General features: G+C 43.9%; 1 protein-coding gene across 2 annotated transcripts in view; it reads left to right on the top strand.

Moving 5' to 3' along the window:
• Positions 1-968: 968 nt before the first annotated feature.
• zc3h18 (zinc finger CCCH-type containing 18) overlaps positions 969-18,522 on the top strand; it is a 212,621-nt gene continuing 195,067 nt past the window's right edge. The window contains exon 1 of one of the 2 annotated variants that reach the window (XM_041191400.1): positions 969-1,104. The gene's annotated coding sequence lies outside the window, so the exon portion shown is untranslated. Of the gene's footprint in view, positions 1,105-1,151; positions 1,295-18,522 lie in introns of those variants that run through there. The other variant, XM_041191399.1, reaches the window with a different exon arrangement.

The raw sequence follows: 18,522 nt of genomic DNA, 5'->3' as shown, positions 1-18,522 counted from the left end.
CTCCCCATGCAGTGATACCACCAGTGCAATTCACTGTACAGTAAGCCCCAGCACAATGAGTCCCTGATGCAGTGCACTGTAAGGTGAGCCCCCAGTGCACTCTCCTCTCAGTACACTGTACAGTGAGAATTATCCCTCCCCCCAGTGCTCTGTACAGTGAACACTCCCTCCCTCCTCTCCAGTGCACTGTACAGCATGTACTTTCTCCCCACATCACTGAACAGTGAGTACTCTCTCCCTGTTCACTGTACAGTGAGAACAACCTCTCTTTCGCCCCAATGCACTGCAAGTAATTTCACCAGTGCACTGTAAAGTGAGTTTTCTTTCTCCAGTGAACTATACAGTAAGCACTCCCTCTGTACCCTGTACAGTGAATACACTCTCCCCAGAGCATTGTGCACTTCCCCTCTGTCCCTCACTTGATGGAACAATGAGCCCCCAGTGCAGTGCAGTCTACAGTGAGCCCCAGGGCAGTGCATTGAGCAGCGGAATCCCCATTGTGCACTGCACAGTGAGGCCCCCTTTACTCTGCACTGTAAGATGAGGCCCCAGTGCCGTGCACTGTACAGTGAGGCCCCCCACCCACCTCACCCCCAGCGCTGTGCACTGCACAGTATACCTCCCCATGCAGTGACCCCCCCCCCCCCACCCTGTGCAGTGACCCCAGCGCAGTGCACTGCGCCGTGAGCCCCCAATGCAGTGCGCCCCCTGCCAAGCAGCGCACCACACAGTCAGCCCCATGTGCAATTCACCGTACAGTGAACCCCCCATGCAGTGCGACCACCAGTGCAACTCACTCGACAGTGAGCCCCAGTGCAGCGCACCTCGCAATGAGCCCCCACGCCGAGGACTGTACAGTGACCACCCCCGCTGCTGCTCTCTCACTCATACAGGTGAGTCTCTGCTCCGCCCCCCATCCTTAAGGTTCCTGGTCAGCTGACGGAAAGTGTCCAATGGGATGTGAGTAATGGCGGCCGGTTTCATGGGAGGTTTCTGAATGTTTCCCGCTGACAGAGTGTCCGCCGGCCGGTTCGGTGCGGGCCTGTCAGAGATCCGGGGGACGGCGCCGAGGGCCCGGGCCGGGAGCGGCCGCCATCCCGCCGGGTGAGTGAGGGGGCGGGGCGCCGCGGGTCAGCTGACTACCCCCTGGCCAATGGGCGGTTGCTAATGGCGGCGCTGCCCGGCTCGCGCTCGCTCGCTGCTGCCTCGGGCCCGGCCTCGCGCTCTCGCCGTTACCCTGGTTACCCGGCCTGGCCCGGCCCTCACACCCAGAGCCCGCCCGACCGAGCCGCAGGTGAGTGACCCAGAGCCGGGGCGGGGGCACCCGCCGACAGAGGGATCGGGGCCTTGGGGGAGAGGGAGAGAGGCAGCGGGAATCACCCCACCCCCTCCCCCATAACCACAGGCCTCGGCCTGGCGCTGGCGGCAGACCCGCACTCGGGCCTTAGGCCTCGGGCTTCCCATGGGTGGGAGAGTAGGAGCAGGGCGGGGTAGTCTGGGCCCTGGGGGTTGGGTTGGTCATGTCGGGGGGCTGCTGAGGAAGGAGAGGGCGCTTCTCACGTTCGGGGCCTGGGCCTGGCTCTGCTCCAGTGAGTGGAAATGAGCGCGATGTGGCTGCCCGGGCAGCCGGCTCAGATGCATCCATTGCCTGGAGCCTGAGGCAGCACCGAGCTGGAGTGATCCCCAGTCCAAACCTCACCTCCCCCGTGCTTTACCACCCTCGCCCCCCCCCCCCCCTTTCTGATGCCTCATTTCACTTGCCCCAAATCAGCCTTGAGTTCACACTGATTCCTGCAAATGTTGCAGAGTTCTTCAGATCTGCAGCAAATTACAGTCCAGTTGCTTCCTTTCCTGGTCTGAGGTGTGCACCCCCTAGCCTGTCAATGCCACGCACCCTCTAGTTATAGCAGTGGCCTGTGGTCGGTGTTCCCCCTGAAGCAAGTACAGATTTCAGTTTCCATCAGTCCTGTGTGGATCAGATTGGGGAGAGGAGTGCGAGGATCCCAAGGACCCCCTTCATATTGGGGGTGAGGGGTGCCTGCTGGAAAACGAGCAAGCAGCAGGTCGCAGGATCACTGTTGTCTAAAGTCACGTTTCCTGAAGATTGAAGTTTTGCAGCAGGACCATCTATAAGCTTTACCCACTCTACGGATGGTTTAAATGTGGCATGTTCTGTGCACGAGAAAAGTTAGCTTTGTTTAGGACTTTATTTTGTAGGTTCAGGAAATGGCTGTAAATTCAGCTCTAAAGATATTGCAGTGTTTTAAACAGCTATCCTTTTTCAAGATTTTAGTTAGAATCAGAAGGATGAAGTGGGTTAAACTTCTAACAAATTAGAAAACAATTGTGCTAACCAGTGTGGTATTTTAGTTCTGTACAATGCTCTGAAGGAGTTCTTTCACTGTCACTCATTGCCTGGAATCCCTGTCATAAATGTAAACATGATATAATCTGATATGATGGCTCAGTCACACAATGTCAGTGTTTATAGCCACTTGTTTAAATGAAAGATCAAGCTTAAATAGTAGTGTAAGTGCAGAAGTTGATCCCTGGAGTGTGTGTTTGTCAGATTTCAAGTATCTCGGCTGAAGAAAATAAACATTGGATCATTTTATGAAGTAAGTAGCTGGAAGACTCATTGTTGAGCTGTTTTGTATTTTTCCAGGTTTTGCTGAAGCCGTATGCCTAAGTTTAGTTAGCTGCCAGACTCTGACAGTTGGTTAATAGTCAGATCTGTCTTGTATTGTGACCTGGTTGTACTTGACTTCAGAAATGGAACTCAGACACACTGGGCTTTCCTAATTTGCCCACTGGAGAAATGTACTGCTTGATGTGATATTGCACTGTACAAGCCAGATTCAATCTCCAGCCTCTGTTGAATATCTGGTCTCATCCAGGTCAAGTTTGAGGTATTTCAGTTAGCTGTTAAAGCCCTTTAGGAGATGGGAAGCATCAGTCAGTGTTCTCATGCCTTATAACTGTCCAGTGATCTCTGCTGGACCTTGATTAAGAAGAGAATCTGGCTCAACTGTAATGCTACACATTCATACAACCTACCAGTGTCCATGAAAAATGCACAGCTGGGCAAGATGGCAGAGGGTGCCTTGGAGCCCATAGAACAATTAACACCCTCTAGCGAGAGAAGGAAATCAAGGAAGGTCGAGGAACAAATATAATATTGCGCTCTGCCGAACAACCTGCACCCAAATCAATGATATCATGATATAGACCCGAATGGATGGTCCTACACTGACGTGGATCTGTTCAATCTAGTAGTCAGCTCTGTATTCATGACTAATTGTATGTTCTGACAACAAAACTATCACAAATTTCCGAACTGATTTCGTTACATGTCTATTATAATTTTTTTAAGTTATCTATTCTCCTTCCCATCCCACCCCCTGGCCAATCTCTGCTGTGTGATTACCATACCCCTACTTGGCCAGCAGTGTTTAAATTTGTCATCTGTAGGCTCTCCAATTATTGACGCATCTCAGAGCCCAGTACCCTGATTTCTGGAAGATGGTGTCTGTCATTGCAGAAAATGTTTTTTTGACTTGGAACAGAAAAATAAAGCGCTTAGGACAGTTGATACAGAAGACTGGATGTCTACTGGAACCCACGTGATCAGATGTCTGCACTTTTGAAAACTTTTGCCCTTAATATTTAATGAACCCCCCTTCCCCCACTAAAACACTGTCCCTGACTGAACCTCAGAGTCAACATGATACTGAAGTATTTTGGACTGTTGCAGGTGCTGAACCCATCTGAAACATTCGAACTTTCCTTCAAAATTTACCCTCTTAAAAAAATCCATAATTTGGATGGTGTAAATGCTGGTACTGTATGTATTACCATAATGCACTATTGTGTTTATCAGTCCAGATATGATAGTGGAAGTAACTTGGGCATGCATTAGGGAACATAAAAGTTGTTCTCTTCTGAGTCTTCCCATACTACTTGATAATTAAAGGACCAAAATGGGACAGATACAAGGCAACAGCAATGCAGTTCAACTGGAATTTGTATAGTTGCAATTTTATTCTTGGAAGTTCCAAAGATGTGGTTTAGTTTTGGGAATTCTGCCTTTGGATTGAACAATTGCAAATGTCACTCCATTTATTTAAGAAAAGACAGAGATAGAAACTAGGAAACTAAAGATCTGTCAGTTTAATATCAGTTAAAGGGAGCTTTCTGGAATCTGTCATCAGGGGCAGAGTGACTGAACACTTGGACAAGTTTGAGCTGATCAAAGAGAACATGGATTTGTCTAGGGAAAACCATGCCTGATGATTCTAATTGATTTTTTGAGATGGTCACTAGCATGGTGGGGAGTGTCTCTGGACGTTGTTCATATAAACTTCCAGGTAGTATTTGATCCAGTATGAGGTTATAGGCTGGAGTACTGTGTACAGTTTTGGTCTCTGTACCTAAAAGAGGACAGAGGTGGTGCAACAAAGCTTCACTAGATTGAGTTTTGGGAGGAGAGGGTTGAAGGGGGAATGAATCGAGAGTGTATATCCAAGCTTTAATTGACTGCCACTTCTCTTCAAGGAATGCTTACCTTGAAGAAGTTTTGTTCTTCTCTCCGTCAGGATTTTCTTATCTCTCTTTTGCTTTCCATTTCTCTCCTGGTGTTTGACAAGGTGTTTACTAAGACCCGCTTTCACAGCCATATTTCCTTTCTCAGTGACTGTCACATTCCTTTAAATAATATCACCACCTTCAACACCTCTTTGTCCTTTTGTCTGTGACATCTTTTGGTTATCTCCACCTATCACTGGCCCTTTATCCAGCTCTCTTGTCCCAACACACACACACACACACACACACACACACACACACACACACACACACACACACACCCCCCCCCCCCCCAAGCCAGCTTATATTTCACCCCTTTTCGATTTTTCCTTAGTTCTGTTGGAGTCATGTGGACTCGAAACGTTAACTGTGCTCCCTTCCACAGATGCTGCCAGACCTGCTGAGTTTTTCCAGGTATTTTTGTTTTTGTTTTTGATTTCCAGCATCCGCAGTTTTTTGCTTTTATATTAAAGCTGACAATGTTAGGCACAGTTGGGTATTGTAAGTGGGAGCAGAAAGTTATGGAAGGGCATGGATTTAGTGAGTGGATAAATCCATGGCAGATGGAGTTCAATGCAGGAAAGCATGTGGTCATCCACCTTTGACTCAAGAAAGTTAAATCAGAATGTTTTCTTAATGGTGTCAGGCAAGGAATGTGGAGGAGCAAAGAGATTTAGGTGCCCAGGTGCGAGAGGACAGGTACACAAAGTAATCACAAAGGTAATGGAATGTTGACCTTCATCTCAAATGGGCTGGAATACAAAGGACTGAAAGTTATGCTTCATTTGATCAGATTTATATGGGCTGCTGTGTTCAGTTTTGGGCACCACATCTCAGGAAAGATATATTGGTCTTGGAGGGCGAGCAGTGCAAATGCACCAAAATTATACAAAACTGAAAGGCTTCCAATGTGAGAACAGGCGGAATAGATTTGGCTCATGTTATCTTGAATTTAGATGGTTGATGAATGATTGAATTGAGGAAACTCAGCTGCCCATGTCCTAACTTGCTCCAAATCCCGTTCACCCATCACCCCTATGGCCACTAATCTGCATTAGCTCCCGGTTAAGTAATGCCTTAATTTTAAAATTCTCATCTTTGTTTAAAATTCCCACCGTGGCCTTGCAGTCCCCCACACCCCCATCTCTGTAATCTCCTTCCACCCAACATCTATATCTCCGTTCCTTCAATTCTGGCCTCTTGAGCACCCCATATTTTAATCGCTCCACCATTGGTGACCGTGCTCGAGGCCCAAAGAGAATTCCCTCTCTAAACCTCTCTTTTCTCATGTAAGGTGTTCTCTAAATCCACTTCTTTGAAAAAGCTTTTGACCATCATATCTCCTTAACTATATTAAAGGTGCTGTGTAAATGCAAGTTGTTGTGTTTAAAATAACTAAAGGATTTGATAGTGTAGAGAGAGTGAAAGTATTTTCTGTAGTGGGAGAATCTAGAACAGGGCAGCGTTAACTTTAAATTGGAGCTTTTCAGGCATTGATGACCTATGAGGGTTGTCCTATGATAAGAGGTTGTAGAGAATGGGCCCATACTCTCTGAAGTTTAGAAGAATGAGAGATAGTCTCATAGAAAAATAATAGATTCTGAGGTGCTTGACAGGGTAGATGCTGAGAGGTTGTATCCCCCGGCAGGAGAGTCTGGAACTAAGGAGCATGGTCTCTGATTTAAAAGTCGATTGTTTAAGACTGAGATGAGAAGAAATTTCTTCGGTCAGGGTTGTGAATCTTTGGATGCTCAGTCATTGAGTATATTCAAGGCTGAAATAGATTTTTATATTCTTAAGGGAATCAGGCAGTTTGGGGATCGGGCAACAATGTGGAGTTGAGGTCAAAAATCAGCCAAGATCTTACTCATTGGTGGAAACAGGAGAGAAGTTTAGGGAGGGAATTGCAGCGTTTGGGGCCGAGGCAGCTGAAGGCACAGCTGCAGTGGTGGAGTGATTAAAATTGCAAATGTGCTAGAGGCCATTACTGGAGGAATGCAGAGATCTTAAAACTTATCGGGTTGGAGGAGGTTGCAGAGATAAGGCCGAGTCCATGGAGGGATTTGTAAACAAAGATGCGAATTTTAAAAATGAGACATTCCTGGTCTGGGAGCCAATGTAGGTCAGTGACCATAGAGACGAGGTGTGAACTATTCTTGGTGTGAGTTAGGGTACAGGCAGCAAGGTGGAAGACGGGATGCTGGCCTGAAAGCACTGGAATTGTCAACCTTGCGGTTGCAAAAGCATCGATGAGAGATTCATAAGACCATAAGACAAAGGAGCAGAAATTAGGCCATTTGAACAATCGAGTCTGCTCCGCCATTCACTCATGGCTGATAAATTTCTCAACCCCATTCTCCCGCCTTCTCCCCGTAACCTTACCAATCAAGAACCTATCTATCTCGGTCTTAAATACACTCAATGACCTGGCCTCCACAGCCTTCTGTGGCAATGAATTCCATAGATTCAACACTCTCTGGCTAAAGAAGTTTCTCCTCATCTCTGTTCTAAAAGGTCTTCCCTTTACTCTGAGCTGTGCCCTCGGGTCCTAGTCTCTCCTATTAATGGAAACATCTTCCCCAAGTCCACTCTATCCAGGCCTTTCAGTATTCTGTAAGTTTCAATCAGATCCCCCCTCATCCTTCTAAACTCCATCGAGTGTAGACCCAGAGTCCTCAAATGTTCCTCATATGTTAAGCCTTTCATTCCTGGGATCATTCTCGTGAACCTCCTCTGGACCCTCTCCAGGGCTAGCACATCCTTCCTGAGAAATGGGGCCAAAAATTGCTCACAATATTCTAAATGTGGTCTGACCAGAGCCTTATAAAGCCTCAGCAGCACATCCCTGCTTTTATATTCTAGTCCTTTCGAAATAAATTCCAACATTGCATTTGCCTTCCTAACTACCAACTCAACCTGCAAGTTAACCTTAAGAGAATCCTGGACTAGGACTCCCAAGTCCCTTTGCACTCCAGATTTCTGAATTCTCTCCCCATTTAGAAAATAGTCTATGCCTCTATTCTTCCTCCCAAAGTGCATGACCTCACACTTCCCCACGTTGTATTCCATCTGCCACTTCTTTGCTCATTCTCCTAACCTGTCCAAATCCTTCTGCAGCCTCCCGCCTCCTCAATACTACCTGTCCCTCCACCTATCTTTGTATCATCTACAAACTTAGCCAGGATACCCTCAATTCCTTCATCTAGATCATTAATGTATAAAGTGAAAAGTTGTGGTCCCAACACTGACCCCTGCGGAACTCCACTAGTCACTAGCCGCCATTCTGAGAAGGACCCCCTTATCCCCACTCTCTGCCTCCTGCCAGACAGCCAATCTTCTATCCATGCTAGTACCTTGCCTCTAACACCATGGGCTCTTATCTTACTGAGCAGCCTCCTGTGTGGCACCTTGTCAAAGGCCTTCTGGAAGTCCAAGTAGATAACATCCATTTGCTCTCCTTTGTCTAACCTACTCGTTACCTCCTCAAAGGATTCTAACAGATTTGTCAGGCATGACCTCCCCTTAATGAAACCATGCTGACTTTGCCCGATTTTACCATGCACTTCCAAGTATTCTGAAATCTCATCCTTAATAATGGACTCTTAAAATCTTACTAACGACCGAGGTCAGGCTAATTGGCCTGTAATTTCTTGTCTTTTGCCTCACTCCCTTCTTAAACGGGGTGGGGGGTTTACATTAGCGATTTTCCAGTCCTCTGGGATCCTCCCTGACTCCAGTGATTCCTGAAAGATCCCCACTATCGCCTCCACTATCTCTTCAGCTATCTCCTTCTGCATGGTATGTTGCCTGCCCGGTGCCAGGGTGAGGGACATCTCTGACCGGCTTGAAGAGGGAGGGGAAGGATCCAGTTGTTGTGGTCCACATCAGGATAAATAACATAGGTAAGACTAGGAAAGAGGACCTGTTTGGGGATTATCAGGAACTAGGAACTAAATTAAAGGACAGGTCCTCAAGGATTATAATCTCCAGATTACTACCCGCGCCACGTGCAAATTGGCATAGGGACGCGAGAATAAGGGAAGTAAACACGTGGCTAAAGGAGTGGTGCAGAAAAGAGGGGTTCCATTTCGTGGGGCACTGGCATCAGTATTGGAACAGGAGGGATCTGTACCATTGGGACAGTCTCCACCTGAACCGATCTGGGACCAATGTTCTAGCGAAAAGGGTAGATAGGGTGGTTAACAGGACTTTAAACTAAAAAGTTGGGTGGGGGGGAGGGTCAAACTCCAAGAAATATGACTAATGTGAAACAAAGCAACAGGTTAGTGTGTGGGGGGGCTGGATTCAACCTTATGGAAAAAACTGAAAAAAAGATTCAGCAGCCGATGAGTTGAGGCAGGGAGTTTGACAAATTACCGAGTGGTGGTAAGCAGTCTTGATGAAACTGTTATGTGGTCAATAGCTCAGTACCATGTCAACATTTTATTAGGTAAAGTTATTAGGGAGGTATGGATCAAAGTAGGTAAATGGAAATTTAAAATACAGATCAGCCTGCAAGCTACTCTTTGCTCATTCGCACTGTTTCTCTTTTATGCCTGCTGCCTTTTGCTTATGTATTTTCCCTCCCTTTTGGGAGGGAAGTTCTTTAACTACAGCTTTTAGTTAGAGTGCTGGATTGATCACACACTTTATAATGATGAGAAACTTCATCTGTTTGGGAGTGGAGAGTAGAGTGGACTAGTAAAGATACCTGTCCTGCTGTCAGACCACATCCTGTCAGCTCATTATGGAATGTTGCCAATTGCAGCTTCAGAGACTTATGGGCCACGCTGTTTGAGGTGTAATGTATGTATACATTGATGTAAGTAGTAAGAAGGAAGACGAGCCTGGCAATAAGTTTCAGTTTTGTCTCGTTACTGGGCAACACGGTACTATTAAGGTGAGCTCTGAAACAGATTGTCAAACAATCAGAATTTACCATGTGAGTTTTCAGCAGGCTTAACTCATAAATAATTGAGCCTTATGGACCAGTAAAGTCCCAGGTGTGTTCCCATTTTGTGTTGCACTAACTGATCTGGACCAGGGCATGAACTTGATCAAAAAAGTATACTGCTGAAACTCCGTCCCCAAGTTCATTATCATCTGTAAATTTTGATATTGATTTACTTGTTTCTATGTCCCAATCAATACATTAACAGTGGCTTCAGCACTGATCCTTTGAGCCGCTGCTTTCAATCTTCCTCCAATCTGTGTAACTACCCTTTGCTCCTAATCTCTGACTTCTATTTTTTAACCAGTTTGCTATCCATACAGCAAATGCCCTAACCTTTGTAATGAGCCTCCCCACATGGCACCTGATTGAGGGCCCTTTGAAATTCAAGTTATGATATCTATAGCTTTACGTAATCCACTCTTTCCATTAGACTTCAAAGGATTCTATCAGGTTCAGTAAACATGACATTGCCTTTCAGAATCGAAGCTGAATTTTTTAATATTGCCTTTTCTATCACTAGATGCTCCTCTCTTTGCAATCTATATCAATGATTTGGATGTGGGGATCAAATATAATATTTCCAAGTTTGCTGATAACACAAAACTTGGTGGGAATGTGAGTTGCAAGGAGGATGTTAAGAGGCTTCAAGGAGATTTAGACAGGCTAAGTGGGCAAGAACATGGCAGATAGAATGTAATATGGAAAAATGTGAGTTACCCACTTTGGTTGGATAAACAGAAATGTAGAGTATTTCATAAATGGAGAGAGCTTGGGAAGTGTTGATGTCCAAAGGGACCTGGATGTTCTTGTTAATGAGTCACTGAAAGCTAACATGCAGGTGTGATTAGCAATCAACAAGGGGTTTTGAGTACAGGAGTGACAATGTCTTGCTGCAGTTGTATACAGCCTTGATGAGACCACACCTGGAATATTGTGAGCAATTTTGATCTTACCTAAGGAAGGATATACTGACTATAGTGGGAATGCAATGAAGGTTCATCAGACTAATCCCTGGGATGGTGGGATTGTCCTATGAGGAAAGATTGAGGAGACTGGGTCTGTCTTCTCTAGAGTTTAGAAGAATGAGAGGTGATCTCATTGATGTGTACAAAATTCTTACAGAGCTCAACAGGGTAAAGGCAGGAAAGATGTTTCCCCTGATTGGGTGAGTCCAGAACCAGGAGACACAGTCTCAGAATAAGAGGTAGGCCATTTAAGACCGAGATGAGGAGGAATTTCTTCAGTGGGTGGTGAATCTTTGGAATTCTCTACCCCAGAGGGTTGTGGAGGCTCAGTCATTGAGTATGTTCAAAGCAGAGGCCAATAGATTTCTAGATACCAATGACATTAAGGGATACAGGGATAATGTGGGAAGATGGTGTTGAGGTAGAAGATCAGCCATGATCTTGTTAAATGGCGGAGCAGGCTCAAGAGACCAAATGGCCCATTCCTGCATTCCCATGTTCTGTTACTACTGTTACTGTAGATTCCATTATCTTCTGTCAATGACACTAAACTATCTAGCCTTTAGGTCCCAGGTTTTGTTCTATCTCATCTTGTTCTCATCCTCTATTGAAGTGTCTGTTTCGTTACTGACCTGGCACAGAATGCTCATGCACGAACATGTCATTGTGTGCTGGAGTGAATTCTAAATACCTTCAGGCTAACAAATGATGTGGTGGCCCTTATTGTGTCATCTATGGCAAACTGGGCAGCACTCTTGCCCTCTGAGCCAGAAGCTTGTGACTTCAAACCCCACTCCAGGGACTTTAACAAATAACCCTGGCTGACACTCCAATGCAGTATTGAGTGAGTGAACTGTTAACAGTTCTACCTTACAGATTGGTGTTAAACTCGGGTCCCATCTGTTCCTCAAGTGAACATAAAGATCCCATGGCACTGCATACCTTGTGTTGATAATATTTATCCCTCAATAATAATAAAACAATTTAATTGATCATTCATCTGATATGATTTATATGTTTTCAGCATTCCAAGAGAATGGATAATGTAGATTCCGACAAGTTATTTCACCTCATCCAGAACAGTAAAACCAGAGGACACAACCTGCGCTTGCATAGTATTTACAGCACAGAAACTGGCCTTTCAGCCCAACAAGTCCATGCTGATGTTTATACTCTACACAAGCCTCCTCTCACCCTACTTCATATAACCTCATCAAAATATATTCCTGTTACTTTCTCCCTCATGTATTTATCTCGCTTTCCAATGAATGCATCTATGCTATTCACCTCAACTACTTGTATCATAGTATCTTTACAGTGCAGAATGGTAATGAGTTCCATATACTCACCACTTTGGGGAAAGAAATTTCTCAGGATCCCCCTATTGGATTTATTCGTGAGTATCTTATACTTTTGGCCCGTAGTTCTGGACACAAGTGCAAACATCTTTTCTGCATCTACCCTGTTAAAATGTTTCATAATTTGAAGATCCCTCAATCAACTCAACTCCTTGGCCTTCCCTTTTACAGAGAAAAGAGCCCCAATCTTTTCTGTTCCTTGGGATGTTTTATTAGGTCAAAGGTGTGATATAAGTACAATTTGTTGATAGCCTCTATAACTCATGGTATCACCGTAGTAATTTATTTTCGCACCTTCCCCCGGTGCCTCCAAACCCATTTTTATAATATGGAGATCAGAACAATGCACAGTACATCAAGTGATGTCTAACCAAGGCTCTAACATAGTATCTTTGCTTTTCAATTGCATCCCTCTAGAAATGAAGCCCAGCACTTCGTCTTATTAACCTGTGTGACTGCTTGTATCTGTACACCCAATTTCTCTGCTTATTTATCTCACTTAAAGTTTTTTCCAAGGATTATGTGACCTTTTTATATTTCCTACCAAAACGCACCATCTGCACTTTGATTTTCATTTGCCAATTATACATGAATTCTGCAAGTATATTAATATTTCCCTGTATTTTGTCACAGTTCTCCTACTGTATGCACCAAATTTGGTTGTGTCCTCAAATTTTAAAATTGTACTTGGATTCATAGGAAATAGGAGCACGAATAGGTATCAATCTCTGTCTTCAGTATACTCAATTTCTGAGCCTCCACAGCCCTCTGGGATAGAGAATTCCAAAGATTCACCAAGCTCTGACTGAAGAAACTGAAGACTGTCTGAGCATCATCTCAGTCCTAAATGGCCTACCCCTTACCCTGAGACTTGTCCCCCTTGGTTCTAGACCTACCCCCCAATCCCCCAGCTGGGGGAAACATTTTTCTTGCATCTACTCTGTCGAGCCCTGTAAGAATTTTGTATGTTTCGTTGAGATCACCTCTTATTTTTCGTAATCTTAGAAAATATGGGCCCAGTCTCCTCAATCTCTCCTCATAAGACAACCAGGGATCAGTCTACTGAACCTTCGTTGCACTCCCTCTATGGCAAGTATATCCTCCTTTAGGTAAGGAGACCAAGACTATACACAATACTCCAGGTGCCGTCTCACCAAGGTTCTGCAGCAAAACATTTTTATTCCTGTACTCAAACCTTATTGCAATAAAGGTCAACAAAGATGAGGTGACTAGTCAAAGCAGGTGGCAGGTCAGAAGATTGGACAGAATGTAAGGAACAGCAAAGAATGACTAAAAGAGTAATAAGGATGGAAAAATTAAAGTATGAGAGAAAGCTAGCCAGGAATATAAAACAGATAGTAAGACCATAAGACATAGGAGCAGAAGTAGGCCATTTGGCCCATCAAGTCTACTCTGCCATTCAAAGAGATCATGGCTGATCTGATAATCTTCAACTCCACTTTCATGCCTTTTCCCCATAACCCTTGATTCCCTTACTGATTAAAAATCTGTCTATCTCCGCCCTGAATATATTTAACGGCCCAACCTCTACAGCCCCCTGCGGTAAAGAATTCCACAGATTAACAACCCTCTGAGAGAAGAAGTTCCTCCTCATCTCTGTCTTAAATGGGCAACCCCTCACTCTGAGATTATGCCCTCTGGTCCTAGACTCTCCCACAAGGGGAAACAACCTCTCAGCATCTACCCTGTCAAGCCCCTTAAAAATCTTATACGTTTTAACATGATTATCTCTCATTCTTAGTACAGGCCCAATCTACTCAACCTCTCCTCATAAGAAAATCCCACTATATCTGGGATCAATCTAGTGAACCTTCTCTGGACTGCCTGTTTTTATAAGCATTTAAAAAAAAAGAAACGAGTTAACAAAGTGAGTGTTGGCCCTATAGAAAGTGACATTGGTGTTTTCTTGCAAATTGTCCTGACGAGTGCAAGATGAAAAGCCTTAACAAAACAAGTCTCTTTTCTCAGCAACGTTCTAATTTTGCAAACTTCTAACTGTTTACTAACTCCCTGTGTGGGACCTTAGTGAAAGCCTTCTGAAAATTCAAATACAGCAAACCCACTTGCTTTCCCTTACCTATTCTGCTAGTTACACCCTCAAAACTCCCAACAGGTTTATCAAAGATGATTTTCCTTTCATAAATCTATGTTGACTCTGCTCAATCTCATTATTTTCAAAGTGTCCAATTATTACATCCTTTCTAATTTTTTTAATTCATTTATGGGATGTGGGCGTTGCTGGTTGGACCAGCATTTATTGCCCATTCTTAATTGCCCTTGAGAAGGTGGTGGTGAGCTGCCTTTTTGAATCGCTGCAGTCCATGTGGGGAAGGTACACCCACAGTATTGTTTGGAAGGGAGTTCTAGGATTTTGACCCAGTGACAGTTAAGGAACGGCAATATATTTCCAAGTCATGATGGTCTGTGGCTTGGAGGGGAACTTTCAGGTGGTGGTGTATGTATCTGTTGCCCTTGTCCTTCTAGATGGTAGTGGTCATGGGTTTGGAAGGTGCTGTCTAAGGAGCCTTGGTGGGTTTCTGCAGTGCATTTTGTAGATAGTACACACTGCTGCCACTGTGCATACCTAGAGGGAGCGAATGTTTGTGGATGGGGTGCTGATCAAGCAGGCTGCTTTGTCCTAGGTAGTGTCAAGCTTCTTGAGTGCTGTTGGAGCTGCACTCATCCAGGCAAGTGGGGATTATTCCATCATACTCCTGACTTGTGCCTTGTGGATAGTGAACAGGCTTTAGGGAGTCAGTAAGTGACTTACTCGCTGCAGGATTCCAGGCATCTGAGCAGCTTTTATAGCCACAGTACTTATATGGCTAGTCCATAGTTCAGTGGGAGGTGGTAGCATAGTATTTTTGTCAGTAGACTGGTAATCCAGATATCCAGGTAGTGCTCTGGGGACCCGAGTTCAAATTTTAATTCAATAAAAATCGGAATTAAAAGCCTAATGATGACCATGAAACTGTTGTCGATTGTCATAAAACCCCATCTGGTTCGCTAATGCCCTTTAGGGAAGGAAATCTGCCTTCCTTACCTGTTCTGGAACCCCACCTCTGCTTCGTTGTAGAACCTGTAGAATTTTGGAAGATGACCACCAACGTATCTACTATCTCTACAGCCACCTCTTTCAACACTCTGGGTTGTAGATTCAGGTCTAGGATTTATTAATTTTACGTCCCGTTAATTTCTCTAGTACTACCTTTTTACAAATATTAATTTCTTTCATTTCCTCATTCTTGCTCATCCCTTGGTTCTTTAGTGTTCCTCGGAGGTTTCTTGTATCTTCCTCCATGAAGACAGACATAAAGTACATGTTTAGTTTCTCTGTCATTTCCTTATTCCCCATTATAAATTCTCCTGTATCTGTATTTTTCTTTGCTAATCTTTTTTATGTATCTATAGAAGCTTTTACCATCCATTTTTGTTTTCTCGTTACTTTTCACGTTCTATTTTCTCTTTCTTTACAGTTTCTTGGTTATCCTTTGCTGAATTATAAAATGCTCCCAACCATCAGGCTTACTACATTTTTTGGCAAATTTTTAAGCCTCTTCCTTTGATCAAATATCTTTAACTTGTCTTGTTATGAGAAAAGATTGACTGCGACCTCAGCTTGAGCGTAGTGTCCGATTCTGGGTACCAGGATGTCAAGGTGTTGAAGAAGGTACAGAGGTGATTTACTAGCATAGTATCAGGAATAAGAGACTTCAGTTATGGAAAAACTAGAAAGCTGGGTTGTTCTCCTTAAAACAGAGAAGGTTAAAGCATGATTTAATAGAGGTGTTCAAAATTATGAAGGACTTTGTTACAGTAAGTAAAAACTCTTTCCAATGATAGAAGGGTCTGTAACTGGAGGAAGCAAGTTTAAGGTAATTGGCAAAAAAAGTTGAATATTAGAATATTTCTTATACATTGAGTTATTGTGAATGCGCTGCCTGCAAGGGCGATTGAAGCAGATTCAATAGTAATTTTCAAAAGGGGAAATGGATAAATACTTGAAAAGGAGAAATCTGCAGGACTGTGGAGAAAGAGCCGGGGGAGTGGGAATAATCCGATAGCTCTCTCAAAGAGCCGGCACAGACACAGTGGGTTGAATGGCTTCCTCCTGTGCTGTATCATTCTATGATTCTATTGTTGTAAGCCATGGTTGGATCACCTTTCTTACTGGGCTTTTATGCCTTAAAGGAATGTAAATTTGTTGTAAACCATGCATTAATTCTTTAAACACTACCCATTGTCTGTTTACCGTCATACCTTTTAACTTAGTTTCCTTTGTTTAGATTTAAGACTAGTTTTGGATTGAACTACATCACTAAAATTTCATTGTATTATGGTCACTCTTCCCTGGAGGCTCCTTTTCAGCAAGGTCAGCCCTTTCTCATTGCGCAATACTAGATCTAATATAGCCTGTTCTCTAATTGGTTCCTCAATATACCGTTCTAGAAAACCATCTTGTATACGTTCCAGGAATTCGTCCTCCACAGAATTAGTCCTAGTTAGGATTGCCCAGTCATTGTGTAGGTTGAAGACCCCATGATAATTGTATGTTAACCCTTGTTACATGCACCTCTAATTTCCTATTTTATACCGTGCCCTACATGTCCACTACTGTTTGGTGGCCTATAAACAACTCGGACCAATGTTTGCTGCCCCTTGCTGCTTCTTAGCCCTACCCAAACTGATTCTACACCTTGATCTGCCAATCTAAGATCCTCTCTCACTAATGAACTGATCTCATCCTTTTCTTAACAGCACTACCCAACCTCCTTTTCCTTTTTGTCTACCCTTCCTAAATGTCGAATACCCTTGAACATCCAGTTCCCAGCCTTGGTCACCCTGCAGCCACGTCTCCATAATAGCAATTAGATCATACCTATTTACTTCCATTTGTGTCAACGATTCATTTACCTTGTTACAAATGCAACAACAGATAGAATGCCTTTAATTCTGTCTTTTTATTATTTTCGCAACCTTTAGCCCTATCTGCAAGCACGCTCTTAAGTTTGTACTCTCTGCCCCTTCGTGCCACACTCAGATTGTTATTTTCCATTTTGCTACCTTGCTTTCTTGACTTTTCCTCTCTCTTTAATTTACTCCACCTTCCCACACCTGATTTCCCCATCCCCAACTATTTTGTTTAAAGCCCTTTCTTATGACTCACCTGAACACTGGTCCCAGCACAGTTCAGGTGAACACTGTTCCAACGGTACAGCTCCCACTTTCCCCAGTACTGGTGCCAGTGACCCATTAATTGAAACCCATTTCTCCCACACCAATCTTTGAGCCACGCATTTAACTCTCTGATTTTATTTACCCAGCTTCAATTGCTCGTAGCTCGGGTAATAATCCAGAGGTTATTGTCTTTGAGGTTCTGGATTCCTGGGTCCAAATTGTTTATTTAAATGGGGGAAAACCATGGTCCTAGTAGCATGATCCTTGTGGCACACCACGTCCCACCTTTGCCAACCTGAGTAACTGCTTTTAACCGCTAAAGCAAAAGTAAAATACTGTGGGTGTTGGAAGTCTGAAATGAAAAGAACAAATGTTGGAAATGCTGAGCTGAGGTCAGGCAACATCTGCAAAAGAGAAACAGTTAACCTTTCCGGTCACCCTGATGGCCAGTGACCTGAAACATTAACTCTGTTCTCTTTCCATAGGTGCTGCTTGGCCTCCTGAATTTCCAGGATTTTCTGTTGTTACTGTTAACCCCTATTCTCTCTTCTGCTTAGTAGCCAGCTTGTTGTCCATTCTCCTACTTGCCCCCTGACTCCATAATTTCTGACCTTAGTCATCACATGGCACCTTATCAAAGCCTTTTGAAAATCCAAATATATTACTTCTATTGATTTACTTTTGTCTGCCTTATGTTAAGAACATACGAACAGGGAGCAGGGGTAGGACATTCAACCCCTCCAGCCTGCTCTATCATTTAATAAGATCATGCCTGACCTGATAGCAACCTCAAATCTGCATCCCACCTACCCCCCAATAACCCCCTTGATTACAAAGAATCTATCCACCTCTGCCTTAAAAATATTCAAAGACTCTGCTTCCACCACCTTTTCTGGAAGAGGGTTTCAAAGACTCATGACCGTCTGAGAGAAAATTTTTTGCCTCATCTCCATTTTAAATGGGCAACCCCTTATTTTTAAACAGTGACCCCTAGTTCTATATTCCCCTGCAAGAGGAAACATCCTCTCCACATCCACTCTGTCAAGACGCCTCAGGGTCTTATATGTTTCAATCAAGTCGCCTCTTACTGTTCTAAACTCCAGCAGATAAAAGTCTAACCTGTCCAATCTTTCCTCAAAGACAACCCGCCCATTCCTTGTATTAGTCTGGTAAACCTTCTTTGAACAGCTTCCAACGCATTTATATCCTTCCTTAAATAAGGTGACTAATACTGTACACAGTTCTCCAAATGTGGTCTCACTGGTGCTCTGTATTACTGAATCATAATCTTCCTACTTTTGTATTCAATCCCCTTGCAATAAATGATAACATCCTATTTGCTTTCCTAATTACTTGCTGTACCTGCATGCTAGCTTTTTGTGATTCATGCACTAAGACACCACTCTGCATTTCGGAACTCAGCCATCTCTCACCATTTAGATAATATGCTTCTCTTTTATTC

The sequence above is a fragment of the Carcharodon carcharias genome, chromosome 7 (genome assembly GCF_017639515.1).
Source record: "Carcharodon carcharias isolate sCarCar2 chromosome 7, sCarCar2.pri, whole genome shotgun sequence".
In the NCBI taxonomy this organism is placed as follows: Eukaryota; Metazoa; Chordata; class Chondrichthyes; order Lamniformes; family Lamnidae; genus Carcharodon; species Carcharodon carcharias.
Note: the sequence above shows the minus strand (reverse complement) of the source record. Positions and strands in the feature narration are given on the sequence as shown.